The sequence below is a fragment of the Clytia hemisphaerica genome, unplaced genomic scaffold (genome assembly GCF_902728285.1).
Source record: "Clytia hemisphaerica strain Z4C2 unplaced genomic scaffold, Clytia hemisphaerica genome assembly, whole genome shotgun sequence".
In the NCBI taxonomy this organism is placed as follows: domain Eukaryota; kingdom Metazoa; phylum Cnidaria; class Hydrozoa; order Leptothecata; family Clytiidae; genus Clytia; species Clytia hemisphaerica.
The window spans coordinates 2,530,949-2,550,660 of NW_027104101.1; the positions used below are offsets into that span (position 1 = coordinate 2,530,949).

The following is a 19,712-nucleotide window of genomic DNA, read 5'->3' on the forward strand; positions in this document are numbered from 1 at the left end:
AACGTCCCTGTACATGAAGCGATAACGGTATGCACTAATCTCCTTTATTCAGGAGATTACCCTAAACCACCTGTTAGCAAAGAAACTTTCACTGAAATTTTGGAGGTGTGTACATCAAACGTTTTGATTTTGACTTGTAATGGCTACTATCGTCAAACGGATGGCTTAGCCATTGGAAGTCCTCCGGCACCATTATTAGCTAACGGTTGGCTAAATCAATACGAAGAGCGACTTAAGGGCTCTGACCATAGTCGGAAAATTGATTTTAGTATCTGAACATGAAAGTTATGTTTTAGATTCTTTAACACTTTTAACAAAGAATTGCCTTTATAAATTGCTTTTTAATCAAATCCCTTAAGCCTGCTGTCCACTAGGCTATTTTTAGCTATCGCAAAACGATGAACTATAAATAACACTGTCTATAGCGAAATAAACCTGTGTATCGCGTTATTTTATTTTGCGATAGGGAGTGAAAAAGTTTTCACTCAAGATTTTTATCCAATCGCGAAACAAACGTTTCGCGATAGTTTTTAACAATAGAACCACCTGCGTTTCTTTTATTTGAATGTTTACATAAGATCAAATTACACGCGAGGGTAGAAAAAATGAGAGAAATTCATTTTGCGATAAGAACATCTTCATATCATGAGAGCATTTTTGACTTTTGGTGTGTGGTCTTGTGTGATTGTATTTTGAGTCAACATGCCAAGAGGGAAAAATAATTTAGAAGAAGATGAAAAACTATCTGAAGCCGTCAGAAATTACAAATGTTTGTATGACAAGTCGCGTCCCGACCACAAAAATAAACCATTGAAGCAGAAATGTTGGAGTGAAATCGAAAAATATCTTGGAATGGAAGAAGGTAAGAATATAATCCACCGATTTCCCTGGTTTTTATCAGACGATTTATTTTACTTTATACCGATATTGTAAAGATTTCCTTTACCCAGACTTTACGTTTCTTCTTCACTTTTGCTGACTTCCGTTGCCTATGTTTTAAAAGCAAGCAAGAAAGAAGCGCCAACTGTAGCTCTTCCTCCTCTCTCATCTTGAAGTTTTGAGGAAATAATTTTTATTTCGCGATTACACTGTTTTATAGTGGACATGTAAAATCTAAAAATAACTTCAGACATGCGATAAGGTTTCGCGATAACATTTCGCGATAACCAAAAATAGCACTAGTGGACAGCAGGCTTTAATTAAGAACTTAATTGCAAAAATGACGTTATGAACTTTAAAAAGACGTTAATAATATGTTGCGTCACCTTCTTTTATAAAAAGTGCTAAGTTTTAATGGGTAATTAACCTTTTTGTTTCGAACTTTTTTCAAACTGTCCGCAAAGAATTGAACTATTTTAAATTTTGCGGAAAATTTTTCTAAAAAGATGTGTCAAAAGTTATGACTGTTTTTTTAAGCAAAATCCAGATGAAAACTTGATGAAAATCCCCTATTTTGAAGATTTTGATACAAAGAAGCATTTACAAAAATTTTCCGCATAAATTTTTATTGTTTGGTAAAAGATACACCATCTACTGCGAAAATTTTTTCAAAATGTTTTTTCTTCGCCGAAACGAAGCTCTTCAAAGTTGAAATACTCTTCCTCGCAAAAGCCTTCATTTTCTTCTTCATCAAATTTTTTCAATGCAATTTTTGAATTTTCAGATTCAGGAATAGTTTGTCTAACAGAAAATGTATAACATGCCATAGTTTTGTTGGTTACATCAGTCAGAAAACACATTTTAAAAACGGCAATTATGAAAAATTCACTATGGTCAGAGCCCTTAAAGGTGATGCAAATATCTATGATAGGTATATGGATGATATTTTTAGAGACATTCATGTTGATGACATTGAATCTGAATTGAAGGAAGTCAACGAGTTGCAGGCTCCTAACTTGAAGTTCACGATCGAAAGAGAGAAGGATGGCAAAATACCGTTTTTAGATATGCTCCTCATTCGCGAAGGATCGACGATATCTTCAACTTGGTACACTAAGCCCACTGACACTTGCCTTATGATGAATTACCCTGACCCATCTAAGCAAGCCATTGAAGTCTATTTTACCTGTAGACTCACTTCTCCTAATGCTCCAGTAATCTCCTTTAATAATTCTAATATCGCAACCAGTGAGTACCAGAAACATCTTGGTCTAATCTTAGATTCAAAACTTTCTTTTGATCGCCATCTAGACGAGAAGATAAAAAAGGCCACTAAAGGAATTGGTCTTATTAACCGACTTCGCAAGCATGTGCCTAGGAGATCTCTACTAACCATTTATAAATCTATCATTAGGCCTCATCTTGATTATGGTGATATCGTATATGACCACCCAGGAAATGCTACCTTTGTGCAGAAGCTTGAATCTATTCAATATAATGCCTGTTTAGCTATAACAGGTTGTTTTCGTGGAACGTCTCAAGAAAAACTATATTCAGAACTTGGTCTTGAAAGTCTTGCTGACAGGCGCTTTGCTAGAAGAATGACATTCTTCTATGGAATTATTAACAATTTAGCCCCTTCGTATTTACGTAACTACCTGCCAGTAAGACTTACAGCACCAGGTGGCCTTAGAACAAGAAATCCTATTTATCCTCTTAATATACGAACTGAGCGTTTCCGTAACACTTTTTTTCCGTACTGCATATCTCAGTGGAATGTTCTGGGAAGTAATATACGAGATCTACCTTCAATCAAAACTTTCAAAAAAGCAATCTATGAATTTTTGAGACCCAAGCAAATTCATGTTTTAGATGTTCCTGACATTCAAGGAGTGATCTTTCTTAATCGACTTCGGGTCGGTTTCAGCCATCTCAACGAGCATAAATTTAGACATGGCTTCCGCGACACTTTAGACCCTTTCTGTGGTTGTCGAACTAACTCTGTTGAAAACACTCAGCACTTTCTTCTGCACTGCTCTATATATTCCCATGCAAGACAATCTTTGTTCGACAAACTTCAGACCCTAGGCAGCCTAGGCATTATTTTTCATCCGCCACTTAACCCTCCTTTTTTCTGTCGGCTTTTATTATATGGGGATGAAAGTTTGACTTCAAATCTAAATAAATCTATTCTTTGTTCTGTTGTTGAATTCCTTAACGAAACTGGAAGGTTTAGCGGTGCTTTATTTTAGGCTTTTACCTAACAATTGTAGCTTTCCTTCTCCAAGATTTTTTTATTGCCCCGCAGGGGCTTTTGTTGCTTCACGTAGCGGACTTGCTCGCCAGAAAAATATTCATATTCATGTTTCGTCCGATTCTGAGCGGGCCGCACGCGGTTAAAAAATGTTCGCGCGCGATATCTCTTTTGCTGCTACTTGTATTGATTTCCTAGCTATGCATGGACAGAGAAAGTAGCTTTCCTAGCTATCCACGATGGTTGAAATTTGACAATGACTTGCTTTTGTAGCTAGCTGTGTGTCTTTTTGCTGAACAAGAAAACAGAAAAAGGTATAAATATTCAAATATCTATGAAAATGTCTAAGAAAAATCATGATGAGCCTTCTTCAGAAGGAATTTCTCAGAAATTTATTGAGCCTTCTTCAGTTTCTGATGAAGGAATTTCTCAGAAAATTATTGATGAGCTTTCTTCAGAAGAAGAACAGATACAGTCAGGATTAACCGCCTAAATAGGAACAAATTTTTCGATTTCACAAATATTCCTATCTAGGATATAGGTACTTATCTAGGAATATTTTTTATTCTAAGATTAGAATATTTTAGAAATTTTTATTTTACACTAAAACTAAAAAAAGTCGCATGTATCAATTATCATCTATGTTTTCATTTACCGTAAGTCCAGATGACTTCGGCCACTTTTGACCATTTTTACCTTCGTTTGCAATAAATATTGATCGTACGAGCATGAAACTTCTTATACATCATCTTGAAGTCCCTTAAATTAATGTGTTAACATTTCACAACCTAAAAGTATTTCCTTCGAAAGCAATGATCCAAAGAGGCCCAAAAAGTAGCAAAAGATAACTTCGGCCAGCCTCAAAATCAAATATATGAAATCTGTTTCTTAGTAATTACGGCTCGTTAATTGTTCATGTATATTTTTACGATTACTAGACAGTAAACCGGTTTGGTGGGATCGTGTTAAGTAACAACGTGCTTATTAATTAATTGTTTTTCCGATTTCATTTTTAGGCCCTGTCCTCTTTGGAATCAGGATGGATCAAGAAACGAAGTTTATAAGAAACAAACTCTGCAAGCATTTGCTTTGCGTTTGTTGTTTTACCGAAGCTGTAACGATTACATGTCAAAAGGAAAAGCGGACAACAGAAGAACATAATAATCTGCCCTACACACTTGTATCACAGAACCCGGTGGGACCTAACACGGGAAATTTCAGTCGTAAATTTCTGTTGCAAAATTTCTTTTCGGGAAACAAGATTTGGGGTTTAATTAAGTCGGACTCGGAGAAAAATTGTGATGGGATAAACTTTTGTTAACTTTTCGAAATTTTCATCATTTCCCCCCGAATTGTTCAAGTTTAACTCCTTTTGGAAGTTCTATTGACAATCTCAACCCTTAAAAATGACTGAATTACTCAATGGATCTTTCTCTTTCCCCGATTGGAATTTTTATCTTCTCTCCATTAGGGTAAATTTCACCAATAACTGCGACATGACCTCTCCGATTTCACTTAACTGGGAATCAAACGCAAGTATAAAATTTGATGATACTCTGTTTGGTTATTGTAAAGCCGCTGGTAAATGTGGACATAAACAGATGATATACACTGTCCCGGACATTTACTGACACGCATAGACGTACGTTTTTATATATTTCATATATAATAGAACACCCCTTTCTCAGTGACCCAGTGAAGTTTTGAAACCCATCGGGTCTGACTATAGGATCTCCAAAACTCACAATAAAGGTCATAATATTTTGATAATTTTGGTTATTTTAACGTTTTTCAAGATTTAAAGTTCCGGCAAGAAAGTCGATTTTGGGCTATCTCTTTAATTTAATCGAATATTTCACTTTGGGATGGGTTGACAGACTTACAGGCTATATTCTGAGCCTTATTGGACTATTTTTGAACTTTTGGATCCTCAGATCCTAAGGTCCTAAGTCTTAAGTCTCATGTTAAAACTCAGAGTCAAAACTCTACCCTTCCAACCTACTTTAGAGCACTTACAAATCGATTGTGGTTCAAAAACTTCCCGGTGTATTTTCCTTTTTTCTCAAATATTATGACCTTGATTGCACTAAGTAATAACTTTTAACTTCGTCGGGTAGGGAAAATTGACTTTCAAGTAATATTCCAAGAATTCTTAAAAAATATTAACGATTGTTGACCGGGGTAAGACCATAAATAAGATCTTTGATTTGGGTTCTATGTAATTTCTTTCACCGGGTCATCCATCGAGTGGAGGTGACGGGTCACTGATATAGGGGTGTAATAAAAATATTTCCATATATGTAGGTATAATCTCCGTGGATACAGTCGGGTGCATACTAATTCTTAGCGCTTCGATGGTGAATAAATGATTTTCCTGCCGTGTTTTAGTCAAGTTGACAATTAAGGGTCTTGTCTACCTGAGAACGATCTCGGTAATCGGTTCATCCAGTGGTTCCTATAAAAGACAACGAATGAATAAAAATAGGTATATTCAAGGCTTCATTACGTTATCGAGCTCTTTAGATAGAAAGCACAACCAAGCCCATCGAATATTTATTAGACATGTAGAGCAATTTACAGTTAACGTTATCTCAATACTCAATAAGCGGGGGGGTTGTAATAAAAATGTCCTGGGTGGAAAATTTTCGAAAAATTAATTAGCGGCCCCAACCTAGCTACTAGGTACCCGAGAGTACTTACTTGTACGCTATTCTGCACTTTCACGGTATCCCTCTCCTCTTTATGTCATTATATACCGCCACGCACGTCATTGATACTACCTAGAACGCAAATGTTAATGTCAAATCCCTGGAAATTAAATTATTATTTTACTAGAAGAAAGATACATATTAAAATGGTATAAAGGATAAAACCAGGTGAAAACATTCGAGAACGAAATACCTTTTCCCAATTGTATGCCGTGCAATATGACGATACGTTGACTTATCAATCCGGGATGCTTGATAGCTGTAACATATTCGATGTGTCGATTTGGAATATCTTGAAAGAAAAGCAATATATTCAAATTATTTTAATCTTCAACCGGCAAAACCACATTTAATACCGATCAAATATGAAACAGTTGACACACAACAGCGTTTCAAAACCTTTTCTAACATTTTTAAATGGCCATCGTGTGGCGCTAGAAGATCATTACAATCCCTGAACAGGAGAGATTCATTGACTTAGGTGGTAGTCTACCGAGAAATGGAAAATCATCGAAAAAATTGTCGAATTTTGGTTTTTGGGTGTTTTGAGATCCTTAGGTCTTTCTGAACATCTCCTGGAAATTTCAGAGAGATATCTTTATTTTTCAGGTCGCAGTGAGCATTTTTGTCCTGCTGGGTGCTTGAAAAATCGCCCTAGCAACGGAAAAAATCCCGTTGCTAAGGACTTATTTTTTCAATCTCGGCCGAAACATAGCAATGTGATACGCCAAAAGAAAGCTCTTTTTACGCCCTTTTCGAGCGTCAAAATATTATTTTCCGTGGCATTACGTCATCCTTAAAATTAAAGATGGTAGCTTCAGTAGTGTAACACATCAAAACAAGCTGAAAAGCAAGCTGTTAGCATGATTCTGCAGATTTCTTGGCAGGTTTTAGATCAAAACTTAATTTCTTTGATGGAAATGATTTGTTTAAATGAAGAATAGACTCTACAGAAGCCATAAAGTTGCTGTACATTGGTTATGTTGCTGGATTTCTACGAAAAACATTTAAGTTGCCGCCATTTTGTTTTGAGGAGCATATAGGCGGTGAGAGGCGGTGTGTGCTTTTTGGTGGCTCACATAATGTTTTGTAGTGGATTTAAATGCAACTGAGATATTTCCAAGCACAACATGATGTAACAGAGATGGAAATGTGCATTATAATGAACTGGACCTAACTTCTGGAGACGCACATTCTCATCTGACACCCGCCACTCATAACAGAATTCCTTCGGTCAAGAAGCCAGCTCATTGCTCATTGTCATCTAGTCTATGTGAATAAAAATATGCACACAAAAAGTTTTCATGCCTACAGAGAGTTATGCTGGACTTTCAATGAACATTTTGACACACTTATGTGGCTGTTTTCACCCAAATTTGATGTTATCGCAAGATTACCGTAAACTTTGCTATGTATACATGACTTTAGCGCAACATGTTTTTGTTGATTTTTGGATATTTTATCAATTTTTAAAAGTGAAATGTTTTACTTTAACTTTTGAAACCTGACTGGTTGGATGAGTATTCAGTGAAGAAACTTTTTGAAAAGAGCTTTCCAACTTAAAATAATACCCATTTTTGCAGACTTTTGCCTTTTTCTTTGATTTTCTCAAAACGCGTTTCCGGGGGTTTGCATTCACCTTGTCAGAAATATCTTAGGATTGAGAGTAGCTACAGACTTGTAATTTTCAGGGAAGTTTCCTTACATGATTGTGTATTGAATGAATGGATTAAAAAGTTTTAAAATTGGTTTCCTGATTTTTAATCTCAAAAAAGCGTTTTTTTCAGTTTCTTACCCCCTGGAAAAAAATTTCAATTTTTTTTTTCACTCATTCCAGACCTTTTCTAAATATTAGTCATTTAAAAAAAAAACTAACTTCATAGGTCAAGCCGACTATCCAGAAAACCTGACACAAGCAAAATAAAGTATTTTACCCCCTGACTGATTTTACCCCCGTCTTTGGTTATTTTTAGAATTTTTTTTTATTTTTAGAAATGTTAATAGTTGATATACATTTCCTGAAAATTTCATTACGAAATGTAAAGAAGTTCTTGAGTTATTGCAAAAAATGTGATTTTTTGACTTTTGAAATCTGGCGGTAGACTACCACCTTAAATCAAAATACCTTACGTGTCCGCCGCCTTAAATGGATTTAACTCCGTGGAGTAATTAAAAACGGTAAATTGGTTGATTTTTATGAATTTTCGCCCTTTTCGCGAAACTTAATTCTTGCTAAATTGAAAATCCGTTAAAACTAAAGAAATTGGTGAAAATTGGTAAAGAAGAGGCTGCTTCGTAGCTAATTTTTTAGATTCTCAATTCGCGAAAAATCAGTACATGCAAAAATTAAATGACTTAGGGTAATAATAGCGGCATTCTAAGTTGCGTCATTATAAGACAAAAAGTGAAAAGAAGTAAAAATTTTCACTCGCACGAGACAGAGATGTAATGCGTATTTCCTTCGTTGTGAGAAAGGGGTGTACTGTGTATTTCCTTCGTTGCGAGAAAGGGGTGTAATGTGTATTCCCTTCGTCGCGAGAAAGGGGTGTAATGTGTATTCCCTTCGTTGCGAGAAAGGGGTGTAATGTGTATTCCCTTCGTTGCGAGACAGGGATCGAGGGATGTAATATGGTATTTCCTTCGTTGGAACCAGAGAGGTGCGAGAGGCGGGGAGAGCTAAAATGCCATTTGCATGAGACAGGGATATGCGTATCTGATAAAATGATATTCTTCGGGAAATTCTCGTATCTTTCCTTCCCCTTTTTACGTTGCCTTAATATACATCTTGAATTAATGCTTGTGAAAGAACATGAAAGAGCAAGCTTTTAATTTTTTATCCCGCTCACTTTTATCGATCGTGATTTAAAGAGGCCCTTAAAAATATCCTTGAACTCATTTGCATGTCAATGAACTTCATAAAGTAACTCTCGCAGGAAATCTGCAAAATGTGACGTCATTCTAATTAGATCGTGCAACAATTTAACAACTTAATCGATTGACATGAATATTTCAAGTTGTCAACATAGGCTTATTATCCAAAATAAGCAAAAAAATAGGGTCAACTTTAAGGGGTTATAGCTCCTCAAGGATTCATTATTTTTCAAAAAGATTTTGTATTCTTTACAATTAGTCTATGTGCAGCACTGCTGTGCAAAATTTTTTCATATATCTTTCCGCAATATTCTATAATCACGGTTTCAAAAAAGACGGTCGGAAATTTCCGTTTTTTGCCCCATTCTCGATAGGAATAAATAGTCTTGTTTTTTCTCTTGCACCGTTCGAAAGACCTTCGTTGTGGCCAAATGTGTAGAAAAAATGAATGTGATTCATTCATTCTATAAAAAGTTACAGCCCTTCAAAGTCGGCCGAAGTCATCAGGCAGTGGCCGAAGTCATCTGGATTTACGGTAGGTATTTTCTAACTGTGTTCCAAATTTCAGAAAGATTCATCAATGCAGTATTGAGTTATTGCATTTTAAAGTTTCCAGGCAGATTCCATTGCTTATTAATGGTCTATTTACACATCAAATCCCGTTTTTTGGTAAAGAGAGCCTTAAAATGTTCCTATTTAAGTATTTTTTAACAAAAGCTAAGATTTTCCACCCTTCCACCCACCAAAAGTGCTGATTTTTGGAAGAAGAAACCACTTTGTATTATTACATCTATTAGTCATAACTTGAACATGCAACTTTGTTTTGAAAGGAAAAATTTGGAGAAGAAAGAAAATGTTCCTAGCTTAGAATAAAAATTATTCCTAGATAAGTACCTATATCCTAGATAGGAATATTTGTGAAATCGAAAAATTTGTTCCTATTTAGGCGGTTAATCCTGACTGAGATAGATCAGGAGAGGTACGTGTACAAAAATGATAGAGGTAATAGAGACTTACATTTTATGAATTTGTGTAGACACCAAGTTTCAGTGTATACATGTGCAGTAGACTCATTTTTGGAAATAGCATATTCTACGTTTGGCCCATACATTGCTGAAATTGAGACACAGAGCTTATTCTTTGATTTGTTAACAAATTGTTTGAAGTCATACAGTATCATTTTAAATTCAGACATCACAGACAATAGAGAAAATGAAGAAAACTTATCTATTATTCGTCAGCCTGTTTGGGACTTCTTAATTGCAAATTGCACATCTTTTGAAAAACGTGATTGCGAGGCTGAGTTTTCTCAGATTTTTTCAGGAAGTATTGTTCGTAATTTTTCAGAGCAAGAGAAAGCTTTATTGAGACACGTTACAGAATAGAGGGATCATGCTCTAACTGTGGTGAAGAATTAATTCGTCAATGTAGTATATTTTGAATTACATTTCAGAATTAAACTTAAATCTTTTAGATGACTTCAATAATTGGCAAAATCTTTTAAACCCAGTTATGATTGATAAATCAATAATGTGCAGTAGTTGTGGGAATATTTCTCACAATACATCGCTAGTGTCATTTGTTGCACCTACAATCTACCTTGTAGAATTTGGAGGTGATTGTGATATAGAATTTGGACAGAATTTGGTTTTAAATGATCAAAACTATGTCCTGAGAGGTCTTGTTAGACATAAAGGAGACCACTTTTCATGTGCTGTATTAGATGATAATAATTGGATCTATATTGATGATTTACATGAAAAAACATTTTGTTGCGAAAGCTTGCGTCAACTTTATGAGATTCAAAAAGATGGATGGTTTTTTTGCATTTACATAAAGGAAAAAATTTCTGATCAAACTAATTTTGTACATTTTGAGATAGCTAGCACTTTGAGGAAAAGAAAGATGGGCAAAGATGATTTAAAGGACTATCCATTAAGAAGCAAAAGCAAAAAAATTGAGGATAAAGCTGAGATCAATAAAAGATATTATGCAAAAAATAAGGAACGTATTAATTTGAAAAAGAAGAATTATTACAAAACAACTGTGAGATAAAAAAATCTATTATGAAAAGACAAAAGACAAGCGTAAGGAATATTTTGCCAAAACAAAAGATTTGCGTAAAGAAAAACAAAAAGAATATTATGAGAAGAATAAAGAGAAAATAAAGGCTCAGCAGCGTGAACGTAATCATGAAAAAACAAAAGATTTACGTAAAGAAAAACAAAAAGAATATTATGAGAAGAATAAAGAGAAAATAAAGGCTCAGCAGCGTGAACGTAATCAGGGGGGGGTCAAGAAGTTAGTACAAGACATCATGCCGGTTAGTACCGTGGTGGTATACCTACAAAATTTTCAAAAATCAGTTAGTACTTGATGGTACTAAGTGACTGCTAGGGTGGTGTCAAGTAAAAAATCTAGGAAAACAGTTAGTACAAATGAATACTAAGTGCTACTTTTTTACCTTTTCTAGAAAAATATTAAAAATAAATACTAAAAGCAATCAGGGAAATCCCCCTCCATAAGAGAAATCAAAGAACCTAAGACATTTAAGTCTTCCCCTTTGGCTTCAATATGGACTTATAACACCAACCAACACTTTGCTGCAGTACACCCAAACATTGAAATCCCTCTCTTAGTTTCAGAAGAAGAAATTAAAAAGATGAAAACAATCAAAGAGTAAACGTTTCATTTTACTTACTTCAATTCATATTCATAGTTTATATTTTTGTTACTCTTCCTGGCTCTTCAACTTGTTATCTCTTTGAGAAGTTCTTTTTTTTTTTTACAAAAACCCGTTTTTATTAAGTTCAGAACTTTCAATCCATGGATGGTTTTCCAAAAACTAAGAAGTTGATTGCATAATCCTAAGGATGCCTACAATTTTAAAATCCAAGACACAATTATTTTGGTTTTACTTTTTTCTTTTAGTTTTACGGCGTGTATGGGAGTTCATATATTTTGAAATCGTATAATGTAGTTTATAAAACAATTTATATGAAACTTACAAAAAGTAATGACGCTGAAATTGTCCTTTTTATCTGTTTAGATTTGATAAGCTAAGTTAAATCTGTAGAACATTGAAGCTACTATTTTCTTGACTTAGATCGATTTTGAAATTGTAAAAGTTCGTAATCTTGTTCTTTATAAATCATGAAAAAGTATTTTTTTCTGCCTTGATTGAACGCTACATATTATGTTTATGTTTTTGGTTTACGGTGTTTCATTATTGTATCAATTGAGAAGTACTTCGTTATTTGAAACTCTTGTACATATATCGCTGTACAGCGTTGTGTTAAAATAAATTTTTTGATTCATTTTAATTCATCATACCAAATCAATAACTGTTTCAAAACAATTTTGGGAACATGGTTTGACAAAAAGTAAATATCACACTCTCGTTTGATAGGTTTTAAGGGGTGGTCCTTAGTGAATTTCCTTTGAAATCACTTAGTATATTTCATACTAACTGTCAAAGGGTGGTGGTGTGGCCTCTTTCCTCCAAAGAATCACTTAGTAGGCATGATGTCTTGTACTAACTGCTTGACCCCCCCCTGACGTAATCATGCTAAAAAAAGGCAAAATACAGAAAAGAATGGTGACTTTTTGGGTGATAAATTTCACAAAAAATTAGAAATGACTATTTTTCAGTGCAACACTTGTAAGGAAGGCTGGCCACTTTGTAAGACTCCAAATGATAAAAGTAATTATGAATGCGTACGATGTAAAAGAGATAAAACTCAGCCAAAGAAATTTAGTATTGAAAATGATATGATTCCAAGTAAAGTTCCACTGGAACTGCAAGGTTTAACACAGGTTGAAGAAATGCTTATTGCTAGAGCATTTCCTGTTATTCAAGTTTATACTAAGCCAAATGGAGGGCAAAAAGCTTATAAAGGACATGTTCTAACTTTACCTCATGATGTTCAGCACATTGCTAATGTTTTGCCAAGATATCCCAGTGATATACCAGTTATCGTTTTTAAAATTGACGGGAAAGATAACAGATCAAGAGACCTAAGAGTGCGTAGACAAAAAGTTCTTGATGCATTAGTGTGGCTAACCGGAAAGAATAGTATGGGGGAACCAAATAACCCAAGGTACCAAAATGTGACTATTGATAGAAGTAGATTTGATAAATTGCCTGAAGATGATTATTTGCAAATGCCAATGAATGTAGACTTCAATCAAGAAGAGGTTGAAGATGATGATTTAGATAATGAGGGAATTCTTCCTGATTTTGGTCCAAATTCTGAGGATAGTGAAGAAAAAGTTTATGATTGCAATACTGAAATGGGGAGTTTTATTCCAATTAAAGTAAAAACTAAGAAAGAAAAAGATATAATTAATGATTCAATTTTGAATCCAGAATCTGTTAAGATAGGCAACGAGCCTTTAAATGAGTTCACTACAGAGTATTTGGCTACTTTAGCTTTTCCAACACTTTTCCCAGATGGTAAAGGAGATCCAACCAATTCAAGCATCAGAAAGTCTATTGCTAAAAGTGATACAGAATCCTTTTCTGAAAAGATTAAACATTTGATAAAATTTGCTGAAATGATAGATGGGAAATGGGTATACAGATTTGCAGCCCATCCTCGATTTGGGTTTTGGGCTTACAATATGCTTTATCGTAGACGTCTGTTGGGACAAGGAAGTTTTTACTTGAAGCAAAATCCAGGAGAAGCTAATTTGACAATTAATGAATTACAGGATATGGTTAGAGAAGGTAGTCATGCTACAATCATGAAAAAGCTAATGAGATATGCGAAGAATGTAACAGGTACAAATGCGTACTGGAATCATGCTAAAGAAGAATTAAAAGCTACAATTAGTCAGGTTGGTTCTCCAACAATTTTTTGGACTCTGTCATGTGCTGAATTCCATTGGCCAGAATATCATGCATTATTTTCAAATAATAATGAAAGCTCAAGTGATACATTGCGAGAAAATATTATAAATAATCCTCATTTGATAGACTGGTTTTTTACTGTCAGAGTTGAAAACTTTGTTAAACTTTGGCTTTATGAGACTTTAGGTGCTGAATGGCACTGGTACAGATTTGAATATGCTGTTATGAGAGGCTCTATCCACTGTCATGGGGTAGCAAAACTTAAAAATGACCCAGGATTGTGCTCTCTTACTCAAAAGGCTTTAGAAGGACATATAGCTGAGAAAGAATTACTAGATTCTGAATTTGAGGATAATGTCAGAGTGGAGCTTGAAACTAAAGTCAATGTAGGAAAAGCAGCAGAAAGGGAAGTTACTGAATATGTTGATTCTATTGTGACAGCGTGTAACCCCTGTACTCCTGAAGAAGGCTGGGTAAAACCGAAAGTGCACCCATGCAAAAAAAAAGTTGAAGACATTAATGAAAATGAGCTTGACGATGATTATGCAAATTTAGTAAATAGTGTTCAGAGGCATACTAAGTGCAGTACAGCCTATTGCTTACGTAAAAAGAATGACGATGAACAATATTGTAGATTCAATTTTCCTTTTGAGGATTGCAATGAAACTTATATCGAATTTGAGGAATTGAATTCAAAGAAATATGGTAAGCAGTACAGACCAAAAATTGTATTGAAAAGAAACGACTCAAGAGTAAACAGGCATCAGAGATTGCAATTGCAATCATGGAGAGCTAATTGCGATATACAACCAATTATTGATTACAATGCATGTTTAGAATATCTTGCTAAGTATGCCTCAAAGGCAGAAAAAATATCAGATGTTGCTCGAGACGCTTTTGTTTCTGTTGTTGAGAATTTAAAAGGAACTGAACAAATGAGATCTGTTATTCAGAAATTAATGATTAAAGCTGTCGGGGAAAGAGATTTTAGTATACAAGAGGTAATGCACCATATATTATCATTAAAACTGGTCAGTTCATCTTTTCAAGTTGTTAATGTTTCGGTTGACGGATCTCGAAAGGTTGAAATCAATAATGAGGATGTCCTTACTGAAGCTTCAACTGTTGATAATTATGCTAACAGAGCTAACCTTGAAGGATGTGTAGATGCATTCGTTTTAGATAGCAATTTTATGCAATTTGTTTCAAACTATTCAGTGCAAAAAGATGTTTTGAAAAAACGTAAGAAGCCAGTTATTGTTAGAGCCTTCCCAACACCATCATTTGATCCAAAAGGGCCTCAATTTTATGTATTTTGCAAATACCAACTGCTAAAATACAAACCATGGAGGACCAGGATTAGTGATGCTTGGGATGGTTTAAATGAGGATGATACTGATATGTTTTGCCAAAAATGGAATGAGTTTTTGCAAACTGATTTAGGTCAAAGTGTTGTCCCTAATTGGAGAAGAGAATTTAATAATGCTGAATTATATTTTGAAAGGTCAGAAACTGATGAATTTGAAGAGAATGTTGAAGGGGAACGTGAAGAATGGATGCACTTAGCTGATTTATGTGCGAATAACAATGAAACTAATCGAGATGAGCCATCTCATAACGATTTAGAATTTTGGCAGTCTTGTAGAAATAATTACACTGAAGAGCAGATTGGAAATATGGTTTCTTGGCTTGACAAAAGAAAAGCCGAAATGTCTGAGAACCCAGTTGAACAAGTGTTTGAACTAAAAGTAGACTCCCTTAATGAGTCCCAAAGAAAAGCATTTGATATATTATTAGATCATGATGTGAATCACAGAGATCAGCTATTCATGATGATTACCGGGTTAGCAGGGAGTGGAAAAAGTTACTTAATTAATAACATTAGAGCTTTACTGAAGGAGAAATGTATTGTATCAGCCTACTTTGGAATAGCTGCATTTAATATTAATGGTAAGACTTTGCATTCTTTATTGAATCTTCCAATAAGAGGAAAAAACCGAAACGATTTGAAGGGTCCTGCCCTCTTACGCCTACAAGAAAGACTCAGTGGAGTTAAATATATGATTATTGATGAGTATTCTGTTGTTGGTCAAAATATGCTAGGATGGATAGATAAACGGTGTAGACAAGGAACAGGTGAATCAGACAAAGCTTTTGGTGGAATATCTATAATCTTGGTAGGAGATATTGCTCAATTACCCCCTGTTGGAGATGAAGTATTGTATCATAAGAAACCTAGAAGTGAAATTGGTACATTGGGTTTTTGCATGTATAGAAAGTTTACGACTGTGATAAAGCTTACAGTAAATGAAAGATCTAAAGGTGATGATTTTGAGCAAGAAAAATTCAAAGCTGCCTTATTGAGATTAAGAAACGGTGATTCAACTGAGGAAGATTGGCAGATGTTCTTATCTAGGACACCTGCCAATTTGACTGATAATTTAAATTTAAAAGACTTTGTGAAATTATCTTTTTCAAATGAGAAAGTTGCTTCCGATAACCATGAAGCATTGATGAGCTTAAATGTCCCAGTGGCACAAATTAATGCAAGACACAGTAATAAAGAATCAGCGAAACTTTCTTCAGACGACATGGGTGGATTAGAACCTAAGGTATTTTTAAGCATCGGTGCAAGAGTAATGTTGACTAGAAACCTTTGGACAGACCAAGGACTTTGTAATGGGTCAATGGGAATAGTTAAAGATATTATTTATCAAGAAGGAGATTCTCCTCCAAATCTGCCTATAGCTGTTATTGTTCAATTTGACTCTTTTTATAAAGGACCGAGTGTATGCGAAGACCAACCTCGCTGTGTTCCTATTATTCCTTTGACAAATTCTTCAGACCTTCGCGGTACATCTCATGAGCGGCAACAACTTCCTTTGAGATTGTCTTGGGCAATAACTATTCACAAGTCTCAAGGGTTAACTTTGAATAAAGCATGGATTGATTTAGGAAATACAGAAAGATTTATTGGTTTAGCGTATGTTGGAATTTCAAGAGTGAGAAAGCTAAAAGATATGATTATTGAGCCAATGACATTAGAACGCTTACAAGATATAAAGAGAAGGAAAAATTTTAAATTTAGAGAATTAGAAGAACAGAAAATTAACGGCTTGGCACTAGAAACGGAGACAAGATTGATTTGATAAGGGTGTATATTGATGAGAACTAAACGTTTTTAAAGATTAGGGGAGGGATAAATGTATTTTCAAAATTGTAAATAATGATTTTTTTTTCAATTTAAAGCTCGATATCAAAGGAATATGTCACAAACACAATTCAATGATGCTTCAAAATGACCTTTCCTAATGGTAAGAGTCGTAATTTTTTAGTTGTCATGATTATTTGATTTTTTAATTTAGTATGTACCAGAAAAAAGCGCCATCAATTGAGACTCTTTTTGGGCCAATTTTCCATGACGTCATTTTTCAGTACAAAACCAATAGAAAATGATTTCAAAAAAACTTCAAAAATAAATTTAAACCGGTTCATTAGAAAGACCTGAAAGAGTAGATAACGAAAATTGGGCTATTTGCCAATTTATAACTCCAAAGGGACCTCTTTGCCAAATTTCAGCCACATACTATTTTTTCAAGGTAAAACCCAATTCCCACATACTAATTTCCTTATCAACTTGTTCGTATACGACTTTCTGACTTAACAAATAAGTGGCTTGATTTTCTTTTCCTTTTTTAGGTCATTTTCAAAGCTTATTCATCAAAACGAGAAATTATTTCAATCATCAACCTTCGTAACGTTAACTTGTAACTCGACATTTGCTGATTCGTTATCATGCTGTTACCTGTTACCTTTTTGTTATTTGTTCCACCATTTCCCTTGATGTCCTGGTGTATGTGTCGATTCAAATCAGTTTCTTATATTGCCTACACGATTGCTGTATTTCTATCTACAACGAATGACCAATAATTTAGATTCAACAAAACCTGAACGTTATAAATGATGCAATGGTGCTGACTTCTGACTTACATGTTGCTAACACAATGTCGCTTATTTTCCTGGTTGTAAACTGGTGTTCCTGGTCGTTTAATTGTTTTAACTGAAATTTCATACCATACAACGTGGTCTTTGGAAATTGAATTGTGTAGAGACGGACTATTTTTAAAGCAGGAAGCATATTTTTATAAAGAGTTCTTAGTATTTTAAAGACTTTAAACGATAATATTTTTACACGATGAATAAGAATCTTATTACAATACATCTTATACAGTCCTACTTGCAATTTCTTTTTTCCACTCTTCTATTACACTCAGTCTTAAAACAACAAAAAAGAAATCTTTATTTTCCAGAAAAATTTGTCCTATAAATCCTACCTAAGTTTACCCTGATTGCGTATATTGTGAAACGTTCTTCTCAAACCTAATTATTCCAAAGTAATCTTGAGGTTGAGTCAGAATATACTCCTCAGTTGTCACGTCCTACCGCCGGGCTTTAAGGATGACAGCCAAGAAAAGGACTTTACATCTAATTTCAACTTTAGACATAATGTTGTTTTAAAAGGCTTTTATCGTCGTAACTAAATGTTACTCATCAAATTATAATGGCTGGCAATAAATGTTTAACTCCAGCGGTTTCGGGGCATTTATAGCTTCAGCTAACTGCTAGTTTTATTTTTTTTATTTTACTTATTTATTTATTTTTTACATAGTCTAGTACCTCTGGCGATATAACGTTAGTTCCTAGCGGGGGGAGGGACTATATTTTATGTTTAAGTAATGTTTTTTGTAAAAAAAATTACCATGCTTTGTCACCCCTAAACGATCAGCGGCTACGAGTATGATACACAGAATCTTTCGATCTTGTATTTCACTAGAACTCCTTGATGAAAGTCTTATAAAAGCTCGTAGAATCTTGAAAAATAATCAATACCCATCAAAGTTCTATGAGCCAATAATTTGAAAAACGCTTGAAAAGTTACGTAATCCACCACAAGAAAATGATAATGATGCCGAAAAAGAGGTTAAGAATAACATAATTGAAGATACCAAAATCTTCGTTGAATATCGGGGAAGAGAGTCCGACGTCTTTTATCGTTCATTGAGAAATGCAGGTGCACCTGTAAAAGTAGTGTTTAGACTCCGAAAAATCAAAACCATCTTGCCATTGTTGAAAACCGAAATCGAAAAATGTTACAAAAGCGGTGTAGTTTACCAAATTCTATGTCCATGTTGTAAAGCATGCTATGTCGGGCAAACAAACCGACACACTCTGCAGCGCATCAAAGAACACCAACGATCAAGCAGTCCAGTCGGCCGACACCTACAAGCATGCAATATAACAATAACAATGGATGACGTCACAATACTAGCTCAAACTAACAAATCTGAAGACTATCTAATGACATTGGAAGCTTTAAATAAAAAAGATGAATACAAAAGTAGGGCCTTGACAATCAAAGTTTAATTATCTTATTCCCTAGTGAATGCACTACAGAATTCTGATAGTTAAACTTTGATAGTTCATTTTTCAAACATAATTTTGTAGAGAGGAGCCTGTATGTGTGTTTTGATATGAGTGTGTATGAAATGTTTTGAGTGTAGATATGGATTTTAACTGTTTTTAATGTTTCTATATATTATTTCTTTTAGACCTGAAGATGGACATTATGTCCGAAATATATAGTCAAAATAAAATAATATTAATTGTTGGCTCAACTTTACTTGATAAATAACATGTATTACTTTATTGTAATTTAATGCGTTATGTATTGATGTTATGTTATGTATTGATGTTATGATCTTATTATCTTTTTTCCGGTCTGCACTTTGTCGACCTGTAACCTGTAACCTGTAACCTGCGACCTGCGACCTGCGTTTTACACTAACCGTGTGAAGACGGAAGACGTAAATCATTTTTATAGTCCACATTTTCAAGGTGCCTAAACATTCATACAAATTCATATAAATAGGGGTGAATTAGGAAAGGGGAAATCAAATCAAACAAACCAACTCATAGGAGTAGAAAAGCATTGAAAAACTAGCAAAGATTTTGCGAAGAGAAACATAATGGAAATATTCTTTTTTCTTCTTCCACTAATGATGGGTAAACAAAATTTATAACAACTTACTCTTCTTTGATGTTGACTTTAATATTTGAGTGATTCGAATAATCTTACCTTCGCCTTCAT

General features: G+C 34.4%; 1 long non-coding RNA gene across 1 annotated transcript; it reads left to right on the top strand.

Annotated features, from left to right (window-relative positions):
• The first annotated feature begins 3,178 nt into the window (after positions 1–3,178).
• Positions 3,179–17,790, top strand: LOC136813078 (uncharacterized). The gene is made up of 3 exons (XR_010847432.1): positions 3,179–3,447; positions 16,814–16,878; positions 17,264–17,790. It is a non-coding gene; the product is annotated as an uncharacterized lncRNA (long non-coding RNA).
• The last annotated feature ends 1,922 nt before the right edge of the window (positions 17,791–19,712 follow it).